The following is a 17,673-nucleotide window of genomic DNA, read 5'->3' on the forward strand; positions in this document are numbered from 1 at the left end:
TCCCAATCCAAAGACAGTAAATATTATCTAATGTTCCACTGAAATGAACAGGAGGAACCCACACAATTAGTTGTGAGGAAAACAATCCCACTGATTTCAAAGAAGCTTAAGTGACAACTAACTTTCTCTGGATATTGGCCAAAGTGTACATACACAGGAGATGGCAAAATCAGTGCAGTACACTCAGGTTACTAGGCCATTTACCCAACAAAACACACATAACGCACACATTATTATTAAGAATATTTGTATACAGCTCTTCCAACAAAAAAAGTTCACCAGTGCTTTTCAGAGGCAATCAAGTACAGGGCTTAAAGGACAAAGATAACTAAATTTGTGCAGGATTGATTGTTTGGAGGTAGTTTCACAGACAGTTGGTTTATAGTAGGTTATAGAAAGACAATCCAGTAAACTGGTCTGAGAATGTTTGCATGTTGAAGGCCGCGATACAAATTAATATTTTGTCCCCATGCATTGTTGTAACTAAGATTAGTATGTATAACTGAATAAGTACATATTCTGATCCCAGTTTATCTTTGCTTAGTTCCTTAGTTATCTCTTTTGCATTGCTTTTAGATTGCAAGCCCCTTGCAGCAGAGACCTACCCTCTAATTCTTTGTAAGGTGCCATCCACATAGATGATTCTGTCTCTCTCTGGTTTACACATACACAGGTTGTATATAACTTGTGTAGAGAATATGAAGTGGTGTGTGCATGGTTGTATAGGCACAGTATATGACCCAGTACACATATAAGGTGTCATCCACATAGATGATTCTGTCTCTCTCTGGTTTACACATACACAGATTGTGTATAACTTGGTAGAGAATATGAAGTAGTGTGTGCATGGTTGTATAGGCACAGTATATGACCCAGTACACATATAATCTCATTCACTCACAGAGAGAGAGAGAGAGCGAGCGAGCGCCAAGCTCAATTCCCAACAACCTCACAACATATACCTTATTCTGTTCACCTCTACACTACCTTCTCTCATGTTCCCTTGGTTGGAGTTTAGAGACTGTATGCCTCTTGGGGCAGAGCCATACATCTGTGTATGTGCCACTACTAAGTGCCATGTCCATTGAGGGCCCCACCTGTACCAGGAGCTGGATAGAAGATTGGATTGAGATCAAAAGGTGAGCTGAGTTGGAAACTCTGTTCAGTCACAAAGCTCACCAAAACTCCAGCAACATCCCAGGTTTAGATGACTTTCTCCTCTCTTTTACACATTTATCCTGCCTGCATAGATGGAGGTGTGCATGGTTCTTCACCTCCCATTTTCAGGTAGACCTTTAACCTGAGAGAGCAACTGACCCCAAGGATCAATTGTGAGCCTCATGTCCAAGAGGGGATTTGAACTTGCTTCTTCCTGACACCTAATCCCAACACTGCCCAGTCATGAAGCTCACTTGCTCCATTGCTGCCTTGAAAAGTGTTGGAGTGGGCAACCATGCATGTTTGATTGCCTTGAACCTGACCTGAAGCCAAACCCCACACACACAGAACAATCACCAGTTCAAAAATAATAGTTCCATGTTCATGAATTCAGCCTTCCATTGTATGATTCAGGTTTGATTTTCCCATTAAAAAAAAAAAAATCCTGTATATATTTTGTTTGTTAAAACCTTTTTAATTAACACACACAGAGTTTTAAAATCATCATTTTTTCTCAAGTTAACTAGTTATCAGTTGTACTCATCTGAGTAAGGCCTGTGTCAAGCAAGAGCTTGCTATTATTCTGCACAAAATTGATCTAAACTGGTTCAAAGTGTCCAAATAAGTCACTGCACCACTTCTTAAAGCTCATGTCTGAACTGGACAGTTAAAAAACAACAAACTGACAAACCTGAAAGGGACCAAATGTTGAACGTTTTGACTCTCTGCTAGTAACATGGGCACAGTCCACTAAACACTGGTGTAAAACAAAATAAATAAATGAAACACACACAACACAAAAATAGTACACCACCAAAAAAATAAAAGAAAACTTCAGTACGCTCTCTCATGCTGCAAAAGCTCCATCAAAATGAATGGAGGCCACCACCACAGCTGGATCAAACCCTTATTATAAGGATACAGTCCTATGCGCACTTTTCTGGGAGTAAGCCCATGGGACACAACAAGACTTACGTCAGAGTAAACATGCATAGGATTGTGCTGCAAATACACTTTGCCAACATATGGCATCCTGGTACATACTGTCACTGGCTGATAATGACCATGGATACATGCTTCAAGGATAAGGACCTACAATACAGATTTGCTGGTGCTAGTAAAAAAAAAAACTCACACTTGCACACATTTTCAGAGTTTTGGGGTCCAAAGAATGATGTGGCTAGGGGATTTCTCTCTCTCATTATACATTATTAATAAGAATATATACTGCTTTTCAACAAAGGTCTTCACTGAGAAAATCAAGTAACTAGACCTCAAGAGTTTCCCAATGATGAAGCCAACTGACAAAGAGGGAGTATGTACTTCACACAACAAGTGTGCAATCCTAAATACTTGCACCTGGGGGTAAGTTTCATTAGCTAACATGGAACTTATTTCTGGGTTTTCATAAAACTAATGTTTTATGTTTTTAGTTATTTATAATAAAACTAATGTTTTGTTAGTTTTCATAAGACAGCAATCCCCACCCCATCTTCACCCAAAATTGTCCACCACATAGCAAACTGCTTTAGAAACAGCATTGTATGACAGAAGAGAGACAACAAATGCTTATTCCTCACTTCTAGGGGCCTCTTCCAGTTTTTTTATGCTGTTTTTTCTATACCACTTTCCAGTCAAAAGCCCACACTGCACTATTTAAAGGCACTCTGCATATGCTCTGTAGCACACGTCTTGCACCAAATAGGACCCCAGGCTCCAAATTCAAGCTCTGGCACCCAGGGGGAAGAACAGCAATAGGGTAGATTCTTCAAGAGTTTGTAAAGGAAACTTGCCTGCCCCTCCGCCCCCCACAGAGCAGCCCTCCAAACTATAGTAAACATCCTCCAAACACTAGCCACTTCATCATTGCTGGGTGAATGTTACTGCATTCTTCCCTAAATAATCAACCCTGTTGAGGTATCTGCATATGTTCATGCTTCTCCTTCATTATTGCTCCTTCTCCCTCCCCCCATTAGCTGCTCCCTCAGTTTAGATTTGTAACTTCCTCAGGGCAGAGACCTGTCTTACATATTAGAGCCATGGGCACTGATATTATGATTGTGGCTATTTATGAGTGCTAAAGTGATATAATGCTTTTGGAACACAAGTCCTTCAGGGATAGGAGCAGGCCTGTGCTGACAATGCTATTAAGGTTCAACTTCTTAAGCACCTGTAATTAGCTGCCCAAGTTTTTCCAGAAAGGCTTTGGTACAACCCCTTAGTCCTGTTACCCTATTGCAACCAAGCTGAAGTGTGTGAAACAAATTAATACAGCTTCTTCCCCTCTGCCTTCACCTCCTGCCCTTCCCTTTGATGGCTCCCTGAGTCTACTAGAGTGTAGGCACTTTGGGGCAGAGGCCTATTCTCTTGTACTGAAATCACCACACATTCTTCAGTATACCCTCGACTCCATTTTCCACCCCTTCCTCTGTGGCTTCCTTTGTTTCAATTTTTCAAGCCTGGGGGAGGGTCTTGTCCTCTTATTCTTTGAGAAGGCATAGTAGTATACTGGACTATGGTGGAAGCGAAAGCTCTCAAGAAAGGTTGCAGCCCTATGTGTGTTTAGCAAGCAGTGAGTAAATGCTGTTGGACAGAGTGGGCCTTGCTCCAGTGAGCATCTGTAGGATTGCACTACCAATCCCTACATATACCTCTTTTATACACAATGCTTTGGAATTTAGAGGAGGGGGGGGAATAATGGTGCAGCAGGCGAAGAGTGTGTTTTTAATGTCACAGAGACATCTGCTCCTTATTTTGTTTCAAAGCCAATGTTACAGGGAAGATTAGCCTGGCTGGCCTCAAAAGTCCCTCCAATATGAAAGTATTATAAGATGAGAATCAATTTTTTTTGGAGGGGGGCTCAAAATGAAGGTTTTGACCCTCACTCAAACAGCCCAAATGATACTACTGAGTTCCAGGAGGTGAGGGCTGCACTTCATCAGATTCCAATAATATTCACACATCAGCTCCTGGGGAGGGGGGGAATGGGAAGAAGTAAATGGGGGGGTATTTCTGGGAACTGAAATTTTGCCCCATCCCAGCAGGTAGTGTCCAGGACATCATTAAAAGAGAATATTTTTCCACCTTGCCCAAAAAGCTTTCAAATATCAGGGCTTTTGCACAAACAAAAATCCACTCCATCCCCCCCCCCCACACACAAATATACCTCCCTGGCCTGCTTATGTGCATTTAAAGAGAATGATCCATAATATGGAAATATAGAAATCTCAAGATATCTCACTTCAGTTTTGTTTTTTTTAAACCCAACATAATAAGTATTTTCCCAAGCTCTGGAAAATGACCAAACAACTAGCATTCCTTGAAAAGCTACACAACCATGCACAGAGCACTCCTTGAGCAAGCTGCAAGGAGAGACTTGTGTGCCTCTATTTTCCCAAAAACAACCCCCCCCCCAAAAAAAAGACGGAGACAAGTGCTCGAAGGAGCACACAGCTAAGCCAAGGACTGTAAATACATAGGAGGGTTTCTCCCTCCCCCTGCTCAGATTGGTAGGGATTAACACATGTGAGGTGGATGAATCTGCTCCCCTTCTTACCCCCTCCAAAACACACACACAACTCAGGGCAAACTCAAGGTGGTGGGCTGAACAGAAAAGGCCAAACTGTTTCCCCCTCCGGCTTCCAAAACCTACAAATGTTTTCCCCATAGCAATGCATGCATATGTTCTGGTAGAAATGATCCCTTTCATTCTGCCTTCCCTTGCTTGCCCCCCAACTCCAAATATCTCATCCCAGTTTACAATGCACTTCAACCTGACTCACTCTGGACTCCTCCTACCAAAGTCCAGAGAGTTTATTGCTTCAGGACAAAGAGGGATCAACTCTCCAGAATCCTCCCCCTGCAGCACCATGTCCTCCTCTTCTCCCCTCCCCTCCTCCCTTCCCCTCCCTCCTCCCTCTCAAGTCTTTACCACCACCCCCCAATCCAGACAGGGTCACCAATACTCGTTAGAGGCCTTCTAGTGTGGAAAAAGGCCTGGAAAACACTGGAACATATTTTCACACACATATAGAGCGAGATCGAGACAGGTGGCTGCAGAAATACAACAAAAAGCAATGTGATGATGGGGACCTGCCTTGTGCATTGGCTAAAGAAAGTTTGCAACACACACACACACACACACACACACACACACACAAAGAGTCACAGCAGTATTACAGGCCCTCAGCTGCTGTCTCAAGCCTCATTCCTCTCACTCAATGCACTGCAAGGAAATACAGACATAAGTGTGGGGAGGGAGGGGGTAATATTTGCACTGATGGAGCTCCAACCCATAGACCCAAGCATTAGTCATTCTACACACGTTATAATCTCATGAGATCCTGCTGCACCCCAACAAGCAACTCTTTGAATTTATTAATACAATATACACAGTTGTAGCATGCATAAGGACACACACAGACACAACATAGAAATATGTTTTACACATTTAAGCTACCTCTATTCTATAGTAAATCCTATAAATCATCATCCTAGGAAGAAGATTGGGGGTGGAAGAGATATGACAAAACTCAGAATTTTTAAAAAATGAGATTCCCCCTTCCAAATGCCCAGAAAATGGTTACACACCAGACACTAGGAATTCTTCAAATTGTCCCAACATTATTTTCATGCACAATTTGCCTCCAAAGAGAATTATTTTGGTGCAATTTGACTAACACACATACACACCCAAAACCAAGTTACTCAAGCTGATTTACACCCCTGAACAGTAATTTCTGCACATACATGCACACAATAATGTGCAGAGAATCTACACAGCAGAGTCCAAAAAAGCAAAGGACCCACAGACAGTGGAAGCCCGAAGGCTCAGCATTACTACAGCCAATCCTAAAAGTGTTTTGTGTGTAGGCCCAAAAAATTGTCGCATGGACCCAATTCCAAAACAATTCACTCAGAAGTTCACCTGTGATCTCCTTTCTGAACAGAATCAGGTTGTGGTGAATGGCAAAAAATAAAAATCAAAGGAATATTTAAATAATATTCATCCCATAATTTTATCCACTCCCCGAACTTTTAAATGTCCTCTCCCTCTGCAGGAGGGTAACAATAAGATCCTTCCTGACAGCAGGCAGCCTCTCAAAGCAAATCTGTGGGAAGTGGGGATATGAAAAAGTATGTGTGTGGAAGCAGGGGGCCTGTGGCTTGTATACCCCAATCTTTGGAAAATCTGAATGGGTGGGGGTGTGAAAGAGGAGGGCAATAATCCATACACGCGGTGGAGGCCTAGCAAAAAAAAAAAAAAATGGTCTACTCCCAATGTTCTTATGTTGCTAACTTTGTTTGCCAGACTTTGTGGGGAGGGGGGGCGGTTTGGTGGTGCACGAGGGAATTGTGGTGGACATAAATTATAATGAAGACAGATCTGGTGATTCAGAATTCCTGATAAAAACTATGATTAACTTATGCACAAACTAGTAAGTTTTCCTCAAGTCCATCCACAAGAGTGAGATGAAGAAGACGGAAAGAAAGACTGCAAGTGTGGGATGAATCCAGATCTTCCAAAGAACCTCCTGAGCGCCCCCCCCCATCAATCCTCTTCCAGCACATTCAAACTTTAAAAAGTCTGTAGCCCCCATATTATAAGCTTCCCAAAATCAGGGAGGGAGGGGGAAATCTGATACCCCAGTTAAAAAAATATATACTTCTGGAACTTCACAGCTATGAAGCCTGCTCTTTATGCAAGGAAATTAACACATCACCCTCCCCACACACTCCACCATTGTAAATTACTCTTACTCTTCTTAATCCTAAGTACAATAAAGTCCACGAGGCAGGAAAATGGGAGTGGGAGGACGATGGGGGGGGGGGGTGCTGGATCCTCTCCCCATAGAACTTTGCAACAGTTCTAGTGAGATCAGCAATAACTCCGTGGTATGCCATAAGGTGGAGGAAGCAGGGAGCCCCCCCCCACTCACCCCCTTCTTGTTTCCACTAACTTCTTGCTCCAAGAAGTTTAATCAGACTTCCGGGGAAGGGGTGGAAGAAAGAAAAGAGCAGTGAGAGAGAGAGAGAAATGCGACCGTAGGGAAGAGGGGAAGGAATCCCCTGATCTTTAGGAAACCATTTCTTAGATACTAATGGGGGGAAAGTAGCTCAAGACACGTCCAGGTTAGTTCTGGGGGGAGGGGGAAGCCCAACTCCCCCGAGATCATTCTGCTGAAGTTGAGAAAAAAGGATGACCCCCCAGATAAAAGGGGGGCTCCCCCTCCATCAAGATTCCCCCAAGTTCAACGCGCCCTAAGGCGAGAAGTCCCAAATGAAAAGCGGGACCCCCCGTTCAAAGGGCGACCCCCTCCCCCCTCCCAGACCTCTCCCCAAAGGAGGGCTTACCTGCTCAGCTTCGTCGTGGGCGGGGTGGGGGGAGACGCATCCACGGCTAGGGCTGGAAATCCCCGGGGCGCAGCCGGAGGGGGCCGCGGCGCCCCGGTCCCCCTCCTGCCTTCCTATTGTTCTCCCGGCGGCTCTTGGAGGCGGCGGCGGCTCTTGACAATGTAGCGAGAGAACGGAAATGGCTACAGTGTCGCCGAAGGAGGGAGAGGCGGCGGGGGAGAACGCGAGAGTCGGGCAGGGGCAGGAGATCAAAGCGCCCCGACGTTCGAAGGGATGCTCGCGGCGCCTCTCCTTCCCCGCAACGTTCCAAAAACCGGGGACCACCCGCGGCGTTCGAACGCGGCAGCCCTCAACGTTCCATCCGCTCCGGGCAGGGGGAGGAAAGTAAAAGTGCTGCTCCTGCTCGCCCCGGCCCGGCTCAGCGGCTCATGGTGCGCGTGAACCGCTCCGCCCGCCCGCTCTCCGCCAGTCCGTCCGTCTCCCCCCCTCCACCACCCCCGACGGCAGCGCCTGCTCTCGGGGCAGGCGGAGAGAGAGAGAGGCAAGCGGGCGCCCTCTTCTCCTCCTCCCCTTGTGCTTCCACACATACACGGGCACACACGCATCAAGGCCTTCCCCCCGCCGTATCCCTCCGCCGCAGCAGCAGCAGCAGCCACCACCACCACCAGCAGGCCAGCTGCACAAGCAGAAAGGAGACGGGGAGGGGGTGGTGGTGATGCTGGCTCTGCCCACGAGGCTCTTCCCCGCCTCCCAGTATTTGGGATGGGGGAAGGGATCCGGCTTTGGCGTCTGCAGAAGGAGACCCACAAGCTGGACGCTTCCTCTCCTCCTGCTGCCGCCAGCAGTCTGATCTCTGCTCCCCAATGTTGGAAGGTGGCAAGGAAAGCACAGAGGTTGCCAACTGACTATTCTCTAGGTGTAAGGACACCCCCCAAATATAGATCCTTTCCTGTCTTCCTCCCTCTCCCCCTTTCTCATCCTAATTTCTCTTTTTTCCTGTTTCACGTCTTTTCTTCCTTCCTTCCACTTTCTTTCCCTCTTTTTCCTTCTCTCTTCCCTAAAGGAGAGGAGTGGAAAATGGGGTTCCATTTTACTGAATGTCACTCTCCCTCAAGGTCAAAAGTTTACCAGGACTCTCTCCCCACGACCCTCCTAGAGGATCTCATGGAGAATCCCCTTTTTATATTCACAGATTAAATAAAAAGCCTCCCCCCCCAAAAAAAAAACCCAAAAACTAAACCCTACAGTCCACAGGGACTCCAAATGCAACTAGTTGGCACCCTGCTGTAGGCAGACCCAAATTTCTTATATGAAACTCCTCTCTATAAAAGGTACATGCACTTTGCTGGAGCAGACCCCACTGCTCTCAGGAGCTTTAGAAACACTCCCCCCCCCTCATAAAAGCAGGGTCCCCAAACTCTACAGAACTCTATACACCAATAAGTTTTGCAAAGACCATAAAACCCCTGTTAATTGGGTAAGAGGCACTTTTCAAGTGGGTGCTCCTTTTTTTAGCAGGGGGAGAGTAACTGGCCCACCTCACCCCAGCACTGTCTGTTCTAGTGGCTGTCTGCTGGTATTCTTTTGCATCTTTTTAGATTGTGAGCCCTTTTGGGACAGGGAGCCATTTAGTTATTTGATTTCTCTCTGTAAACCACTTTGTGAACTTTTAGCTGAAAAGTGGTATATAAATACTGTTAATAAAACCAAACCTTACAAAAGCCTCCAGTAGAGAATGTGCTTCTCTATTCCTGTAACAGATGCCCCATGGTGAGGGCATCATTACTTTCTCCCTAACTCCTTTAATAGCCCAATCCTATCCACACTTTCCTGGGAGTAAGCCCCGTTGACTCTAATGTGACTTACTTCTGAGTAGACATGCATAGGATTGGGCTGTAACTCCATAGTGCCCATAAGAATAGATTCCTGAAGTCTGCATAACAAGTGTGCATGGGTTCCACAGACCAGCTCTCCAGGATGTGTTCCTGTTAATCTGCCATTACAGAACTCCACATCTCAACAGCAAAAAACACCTAAACACCTTACTAGAGTCACAGGCCCTCTAAGACAATCCCCCACTGATCTCAGCACAACCCATACGATGGGCACTCCACACTTTCAATAAAAGCACATATGCACACATACACAAAAGAATCCCCTCAAGGTGCCCTCAACTCTGCCCCCCTAACATTTCCATGGCAGGTATGGCAGAAAAGGCCACCTAACTCTATAAAATCCCACAGAAAATATCCCCCCACCAAAATGCTCCACAGAAGGTAGGAGTAGTAGTCAGACCTTTATTGGCATAGATAACAAACACAACAACAGTGAATACAGGCCTGTAATAAATGATACATGACAACCAAATAAATGAAGTATATATACCCCTTATAAAACATACTGGCAGTTAGATACCATTTCTTGGTTCCACTTGCCACTACACAGAAGATATATTCCATGACATCAAAGATCCCCAAAATATGGAAATGCTTTAACTTTCAGGAGTGGGCAAAATCCCAATATTCTTATGGGACCTTTTCTCAACTTGATAGAGTTCCTATCAAGCAGTCGGTTACACCTGTCACCCTCAAGCTCCACACATGGGTCCCACAGAACCAACAAGCTGTATTTCCAAAACAGGCCTGCCAGATTCTGCAGAGAACTCCTCCAATTGACCATGTTGCTAAACAGAACATGTGCATTTCCTCTGAATAAGCCCACAACCATTGAGTACATGTTCCTAGGGCCATTGCTCTAGAATGGTAACCTCTTGTCCAACATAATGCCACGCTAGATCAATGTCTCTCAACATTGCTGCTTCACTGTACCACCTCACATGGGCCACCTATAAAAGTACCACCAGAAGTAATTGGTGATGACATCATCACCGGTTGCTTCTGGGTTGTGAGACCGAGTAAGATGGGACAAACACCAGTAAGAGGCTCAGGGAGGATGAAGGACTTTTTTGAGTATGGAAAAGCATGCTTTGAAGCTCTGCCTGCTGAGCTGAGCTTCTTCCTGCTGTTCATGTTGTGTTCCTGATTTCACTTCCAGGTGGCAGGGGTCCCATGAGTACCACCAGCTACCACAGTGGTAGTACCCATACCACTGGTTGAGAAACACTGCCCTAGATTAATCAGTCTTGGGAACTTAAGGACAAAGGACATATACACGTGATCCAATATTTGAGGAATTTCCAATCTACTGGAAAGGGCCCTGCTGGATCAGGAGAACATAAAGGCCCTGCTGGATCAGAACCAAACACATAAGGAGGATTCAAAGGCAGCAGACCTCCACAGTTGTTGGTCCTCAGCAGTTAGTAATCAGAGGTAGATAACTCCTATGTATGGAGGCTCCATTGAACTACCTTGGTTAATAGCCACTGATGAGCTTATTCTCCATAAGAACATACAAAATTGGACTAATTCCTGGTTTTTAGAGGTAAACCAAAAACTACCAAGAGTCTTGTGGGTCACAAGTTGGGGCACCTTAAAACACTTGATAACTGTGATGACAGGCGTATCTGTAGTTGCAGCTCCTGCGCCTCTGATGACGCATCTGTGTTGTGTTGGCTGTAATTTTGTTTGCTTCTCTGGGCTAACAGTTAGCCCATTGAGGTACACTGCTCCTGTACACTGAGGTTCCATTTAGTTATCTTTGGGCCCAATCCTTTCCAATTTTCCAGTGTTGATGCAGCCATGCCAATGGGGCATGCACCGCATCCTGTGCTGGGGGGACAATCACAGAGACCTCTTCAAGATAAGGTGGGGACCTTTGTTCCCTTACTTCAGAGCTGCATTGTGGCTGCATTGTGGCTGCATTGGTGTTGGAAAGCTGGATAGGATTGGGCGCTAAGTTAGTCACTTTTGATTGGCTCATCCTCCATAAGAATTGCCTTGCTGGATTGCACCAAGTCTAGCATCCTATTTCCAAAAGCGGTCAGCCACATGTCCCTGGGAAGCCCATAAATGGGATGAGGCAGCACAGCCTTTCCTTCTTGCCTCATATCTTGTTCAGGTATACAGTCTCTGTAAGTGGAGGATCCTGGAAGTCTACAAACACAGCCTGAAAGCAACATAAGAACAGCCCAGCTGGATTAGGCCATAGGCCTATCTAGTCCAGCTTCCTGTATCTCACAGTGGCCCACCAGATGCCCAGGGAGCACACAAGGCAACGAGACTTGCATCCTGGTGCCATTCCTTTGCACTTGGCATTCTCTGGTAGCCTACTTCTAATAAGAATATAAGAAGAGCCCCACTGGATCAGGCCGAAAGCCCATCTAGTCCAGCTTTCTGTATCTCACAGTGAGCTCACCAAATGCCTCAGGGAGCACACAAGACAACAAGAGACTTGCATCCTGGTGCCCTCCCTCGCATCTGGCATTCAATTTCTAAAATCAGGAGGTTGCATAATATCCATCACAGCTTGTAATTTTCCTCCAGAAATTTATCCAATCCCCTTTTTAAAGGTATCTAGGCCAGATGTCATCACCACATGCTGTGGCAAGGAGTTCCACAGGCTAACTACACTCTGGGAAAAGAAATATTTTCTTCTGTCTGTCCTAACTCTCCCAATACTCCATTTTAGCGGATGTCCCCTTGTTCTGGTGTTGTGTGATAGGGAAAAGAGCATCTCTCTATCCACTCTGTCCATCCCATGCATAGTTTTTTTGTATGTCTCAGCAACCCTCCTATTGTTTGTACTGAGCACCTATTGCTAATTGATTGTCATTAGTAGCATATTTAATATTGGGAGGTAGACTGTTTCTGAACACAGAGGTTCCATTTAGCTATCCTGGCTGATAGCCAGCAGCAGGCTTTGTTTAAGTAATCAAAGCCTGGAACCAATGTGAGTGTGCCCGTTAAACAAATCTGCATTGTGTTTAAGTGTCTCCCTTCCCTATGCCTTAAAACTCAACTGCTGATCAACTTTCACTGAGTTATTCTCCTAGTGTTAAGGGAAGAACATTGTGTTATTAATTTCACAAAACTCTAGCATTCCACCCTAATACCTCCTTTTCCCCCAATGAACCCCCCCAAAAGACACTCAGCACAATGTTAAAAAAAAAAGAGGAGTGGGCGTGGCCTCGCAGAAATAGGAGGAGCAATGCAAACAGATAGAATAGGCAGGCACTATTTTTCCTGGCGGAGGGAGACAGGCAAAGGAGTCTTTCACTGCACAGGGAAAAACGACAGCAGCAGCGTGACGAAATGGGAGCACCGAGAAGATGGAATGATAAGGCCGCGGGGAAGCATCCAATAGGAGTCCGCATCGGCCCTGAATGGCAAGCGCATCGACCAATCAGAGCCAGTGTTCCTCCTCTTTCCCCTTCACCCCTCCCTCCTGACTGCCTGCCTGCCTAACCCTGCGAGCCCTTCTTCGCCCACTGAGCAAGGGGGAGGCCCTGCAGGCAGCTGCTGCGCTGTTGAGTTTCACGTTGTCCGCCCGCGCTGTTTTTGGTGGCCTTTGGAGTTTTTTTTTTTGCAAAGAGGTTCTCTTGTTTCTCACTTTCTTATTTAGAGAAAATTAATGGTGTGAGGGGGGAAAAGGTTGTATGTAAAATAAACTTTCATTTATCTCTTGAGATTTATTTATTCATCTTGGAAATTAGCTCAAGAAGGTTTGTTGAGCCCCACTTAATCCCCACTACAGCAATTTAATCACATTTATTGATTAATATTTAGGGAAGATAAACCAGCTTGGTACTAGGTGCTCTACGTGCAGTGGGTGGGGAGGCAGGTGAGGCAGAGCCTCCCAACCGGAGTCCTTTGAAAAGCGCTGCCTGCATGTGAGGCACCCAGGCACCCACAACCCATGCACTCTGTGGGTGAGGCAGGTGAGGCAGAGCCTCCCCACCGAAGTCCTTTGAAAAGTGCTGCTGCTGTGTGAGGCACCCTAGCACCCACAACCCACACGCGGCATGTGGGTTGTGGGTGTGCCTCGCAAAGCAGCTTTTGCAAGTGCCGTGCCTTGCAAGGCACTTCTCAAAGGGCTCTGGTGGGGAGGCTCTGCCTCACCTGCCTCTCCACTGCATGTCCCTGCTGTACTGTAAATTAGAGTTGCAAACTTGTTTACTGTTCCCAGCTTCAATGTTTTTTGGGAAACTAATTTCTAAACTCTTTTTCAAACAAAAACAAAACAAGTGTGTGTGTGTGTGTGTGTGTGGGGGGGGGGAATAAAGCAACTCTTGTTTCCTGAACCAGCTGCTTGACCTCTTCATCTTAGCAGATTATAGCATAATCTCATACCTGGCTCAACTTCACCTGCTGGTTTTTGCAAATGAAGTTGGTATTGAAGGCAGAGGAACAGTTGGCAACCTGAGCAGTAGTTAATTACAGAGTGTAATCCCTGGCTGGCAAGTTTATAATGTTACAGCACAATTCTAGGCAAGTTTACTCAGAAGTAAGTTCCATTGAGATCTATGGGACTTACTCCCAGGTAAGTGTTTATAGGATTGCCTATAGGATAGTGTCCAATCCTATCCAGCTTTCCAGCACTGGTGCAGCCACAATGTAGCCCTGAGGTAAGGGAACAAATGTTACCTTACCTTGAGGAAGCCTCTGTGACTGCCTCCCCCCAAAGGATGCAGCACACACCCCATTGGCATGACACACCCCACCTTTTCTGGAGGAAAAGTTCATTATGGGTTACAAGTCATAGTAGGTATGTATAAGATATGTATGTATGGTATGTATCCAGGATGAAGCCATGGAAGTATAAAGGCCCCGATCCAGCTAAAAGTTTTTTGTAACTGAACTTTTGTGCTTGCCTAGCCCTGTTTTATTTAGAAGCAAGACTTGCTAGTTCCAATGGGACTTGAAACATGTGCTTGGGATCTTGTTGCAGGGCTGTTGGCAGGCAGGGACACAACAGGCAGCCTCCTCTGATGGTGGGCAGTTCTGCTGTACCCCTGCAGAGGAAGGAACAATCCCATTACATCAAAACTGAAGATCAGGCAGAACTCAAAGGGTACCCTCCTCTGAGTGCGGGTAATTCTGTGTTATCTCTGTCACTAATGATTGGGTACTCCAATCCTATCCAGTGTAGTATCAGAGCAGAGCAGAGCAGGCCAGGATGGATGAAATCATGCAGGGATGCAGAGGCACCCTCCTCTGCAAGAGTGTGGGCTGCAATCCCAAGCACACTTACCTGGGAGCAAGCCCCCCACTGGTCAAAATTGTTTCTGAATAACTGAAAACCTGTTGTTTCTGTGTGAAGGTCTAAGATTAGACATCCCTCAGGACAGGGCCTGTTCTCTCATTCTTTGTGAAGTGCCACACGCACGGATATGGCACTACATAAATAATCATCGTTATAAGTAAACCTTCTCTGATGTGAAAGCAGCCAAGCAGGACATATTTAATAAAGTTGCCCGTGTGATTCTCCTGCCCCAGCTCCTCTTTTCCTTCTGAGACCTCTGGTGGCAACCAAAAAATCAATCTGTCTGGCTTTTCTGGGGCTGATTCATAGACCAGCGGTGGAGAGAAAAGAATGAAAGAAAAAAAAAGTGTAGGATCACTTCTGGAGAAAAATAGAGAGGGGGAGGGGAAAGGCGAGGCGAGTCTTGTTAAAGCTGCAGTCACATTTTTCTTTTTGAAACTCTCCAGCCCTCCAGAGCCCAGTGACTATATTTGCATTAAGCATTTATTAGCACTATTTTCATTTTGAAGTGAGGGTATCCTGCAACTGTTGCAAAAACAAAACAAGGTTAACCTGAGTTTCTAGAGTTTTCCAAAGTTTGAAAACTTCAGTTTTATCCATTGTCTCCAAAACTCAGAAGTAAACTGCAGGGACATTTCACACTTACACCCCAAAGGCTTACTTTAAGGCTGCAAACCTAGGCACACTTACCTGTGAACAATCCCACTGAATACAGTAGGCCTTAGTGTTTACTCTTAAAAGTAGTATCTACCAGAGCTGGCCCACCCATGAGACCAACGGAGGTGGCTCCTTAGTAGGAGCCCACTCCATCAGACCACTGCTCCCCCTTCTTTTAATCTAGGGTGGGAGATGCAGAGGTTGCCACATCACCAGGTAAGGGGGGCAGCATTTGGTCCACCACCTCAGGTGCTGGAAGTCTTGGGCTGGCTCATCTCTCTACCTTTGGAGAAGTTCACTTTGAAGTGTGAGCAAATTTCTGGAGAAAAATTTCATTACAAGTCATAGTAGGTATGTGTAAGCTCTTGGTTCTAGAGGCAAGCTGCCTCTGATTGCCAGATGCAGGGGAGGGCACCAGGACGCAGGTTGTGTCTGTTGTCTGTTGTCTTGTGTGCTCCCTTGGGCATTTGGTGAGCCACTGTGAGATACAGGAAGCTGGACTAGATGGGCCCTTGGCCCATCCAGGGGGGCTCTTCTTATGAGCCACCTTTGCTTTGAAGTAGGCAAAGTCTAGATTAACACTTGTACTAGAAGGCAATATGCAGCATTGTGGAGGGCAGGCCACCACTGTGTCAGGGAGGAACATGCGGTCCTGATACAAAGACAAGACAGGACAAGCTGCCTCCAATGCAGGTTGATTGAAAGGAGATACAGCCAGAACACTAATTCATGCAGAGAAGCAAGGGACAGCTTCCTCTGAGGCAGGTCAATCCTATCGTGTTTCTGCACCAGGTATGATTGGATCGTTCAGGTGGTGTGACGTAAACATGCAGCAGAACAACCGAACCCTCAGGGGATGCCGGTTGGAAGGAGGCTGTCCAAACACAGGGACTCATGCAGAGGTGCAAGAGGCAGCCTCCTCTGAGGGCAGCTACTTTCTTGATTCTTGGACAGGAGAATCCATTTGCACCCAGTGCAGAGATGTTGCCCTCTGGTGGAAGCAAGACTGTAACAATAACACCCAGAAGAAACACAACAGGCAGCTTCTTTTGAGGGCTGAATCTCTGCAAAGGGAGTGAGTGCATGATCCTACCACAGCCAGTGCAGAGACAGAGTACAATTACTTTGCTCCCAGAGGACAAGTGACACCCAAGCAGTAAACAGACGAAAAGAGAGTTTTGTGATGGACGACTAGAGTGTTCTTCCGGCTCCCGGCTCCCGCAAGCCTTAATTATTGAATTACACTTATTTCACATGGCATGCTAGCTGTTCTCTTGTGACACGCTCATGCACCCTGGCAGACCATTTGGGAATTACTGACCTAATCCCCCCTTAGCTGATATTTCAGGAGGCTAGTAAAAAAGAAAGGGCAGGGGGAGAATAGAGCTAAACTAAAAAAAAAAAGGTATAGAAAATTAGACTTCACTTTGGTGAATCAAATGAGTGGTTTGTTTCCGCCTCCTTTAGCTTTTTCAAAATACTCTGCTTTCATTGCTGGGGTGCGAGAGAAACCGAGAAACCTGGTTTTGAAGATCGGCTGTGGTGATTACAGCCCGAGAAATAGCTAAAATGTTTTCTCTCATACCCGTGACAAACCTTCTGAAACATTGGGACATGATTAGAAACTTGGTCATTTAAAAAATATCTTCTGGACAGAGACACCCAGATCTGGCATTTCGCTTTTCAGCCCTGTTCCAACCTTTGCAATATACAAGCCACAGAGTATCTTGGTCATAAAATAAGTATACACATAAAATTGCCAACTTTTTATCCTGGTCTTTCTTCTGTACTTTTAACAGCAATCTGAAATGTTTAACAGCAATCTTCTTTATCTCATGTAGACAAACATACAACTTTCCCCACCTCTTCTCTTCTGGAACTAGCAGCAAGGTCAGTTAAGAACAAGTGCAAACTTTTATGAGTATGAAATGTTTCTGAAGTTCTTTTCATCCACATTTCTCCCTGGATTTTGAAGTTCTGAATTACCAGGTCTTGCTTCTGAAATGGTACCAATGCGGTAGAAATCCTTCATTGCTTTCTTGTTTAAATTTCCAAATTCTTTACAGAACATTGTTTGCCACGGCTTTCTGTTTCTTCATGTCATTTCACCTCTTCAGCATTACCAACGCACATGTGCCTGGTTGATAAAACACTGCAACAAAGCTATTTGGAAGTGATTGTGTGTGCAGGAGCACATTTGCACATCACTAAAACATTGCACCAGAAAAATCTTAATGTGATCATATGTACAACTGCACAAATGCTGCTTTTTTGCAGTGCTTTATCATTTAAAATGTGCATGTTTGTTACACAGAAGGGGGAAAGATACCAATACACCGAAGG

The 17,673-nt window shown here is 45.6% G+C and overlaps 1 protein-coding gene across 15 annotated transcripts in view; it reads right to left on the reverse strand.

The window, feature by feature from the left end:
* The window catches only part of TCF3 (transcription factor 3), a 93,956-nt gene extending 85,837 nt beyond the window's left edge, over positions 1-8,119 (reverse strand). For all 15 annotated transcript variants that reach the window (XM_066634940.1, XM_066634954.1, XM_066634953.1 and 12 more), the window contains exon 1: positions 7,513-8,119. The gene's annotated coding sequence lies outside the window, so the exon portion shown is untranslated. The remainder of the gene's footprint in view (positions 1-7,512) is intronic.
* Positions 8,120-17,673: the final 9,554 nt, after the last annotated feature.

Source organism: Tiliqua scincoides, chromosome 8, assembly GCF_035046505.1.
Source record: "Tiliqua scincoides isolate rTilSci1 chromosome 8, rTilSci1.hap2, whole genome shotgun sequence".
Classification (NCBI taxonomy): domain Eukaryota; kingdom Metazoa; phylum Chordata; class Lepidosauria; order Squamata; family Scincidae; genus Tiliqua; species Tiliqua scincoides.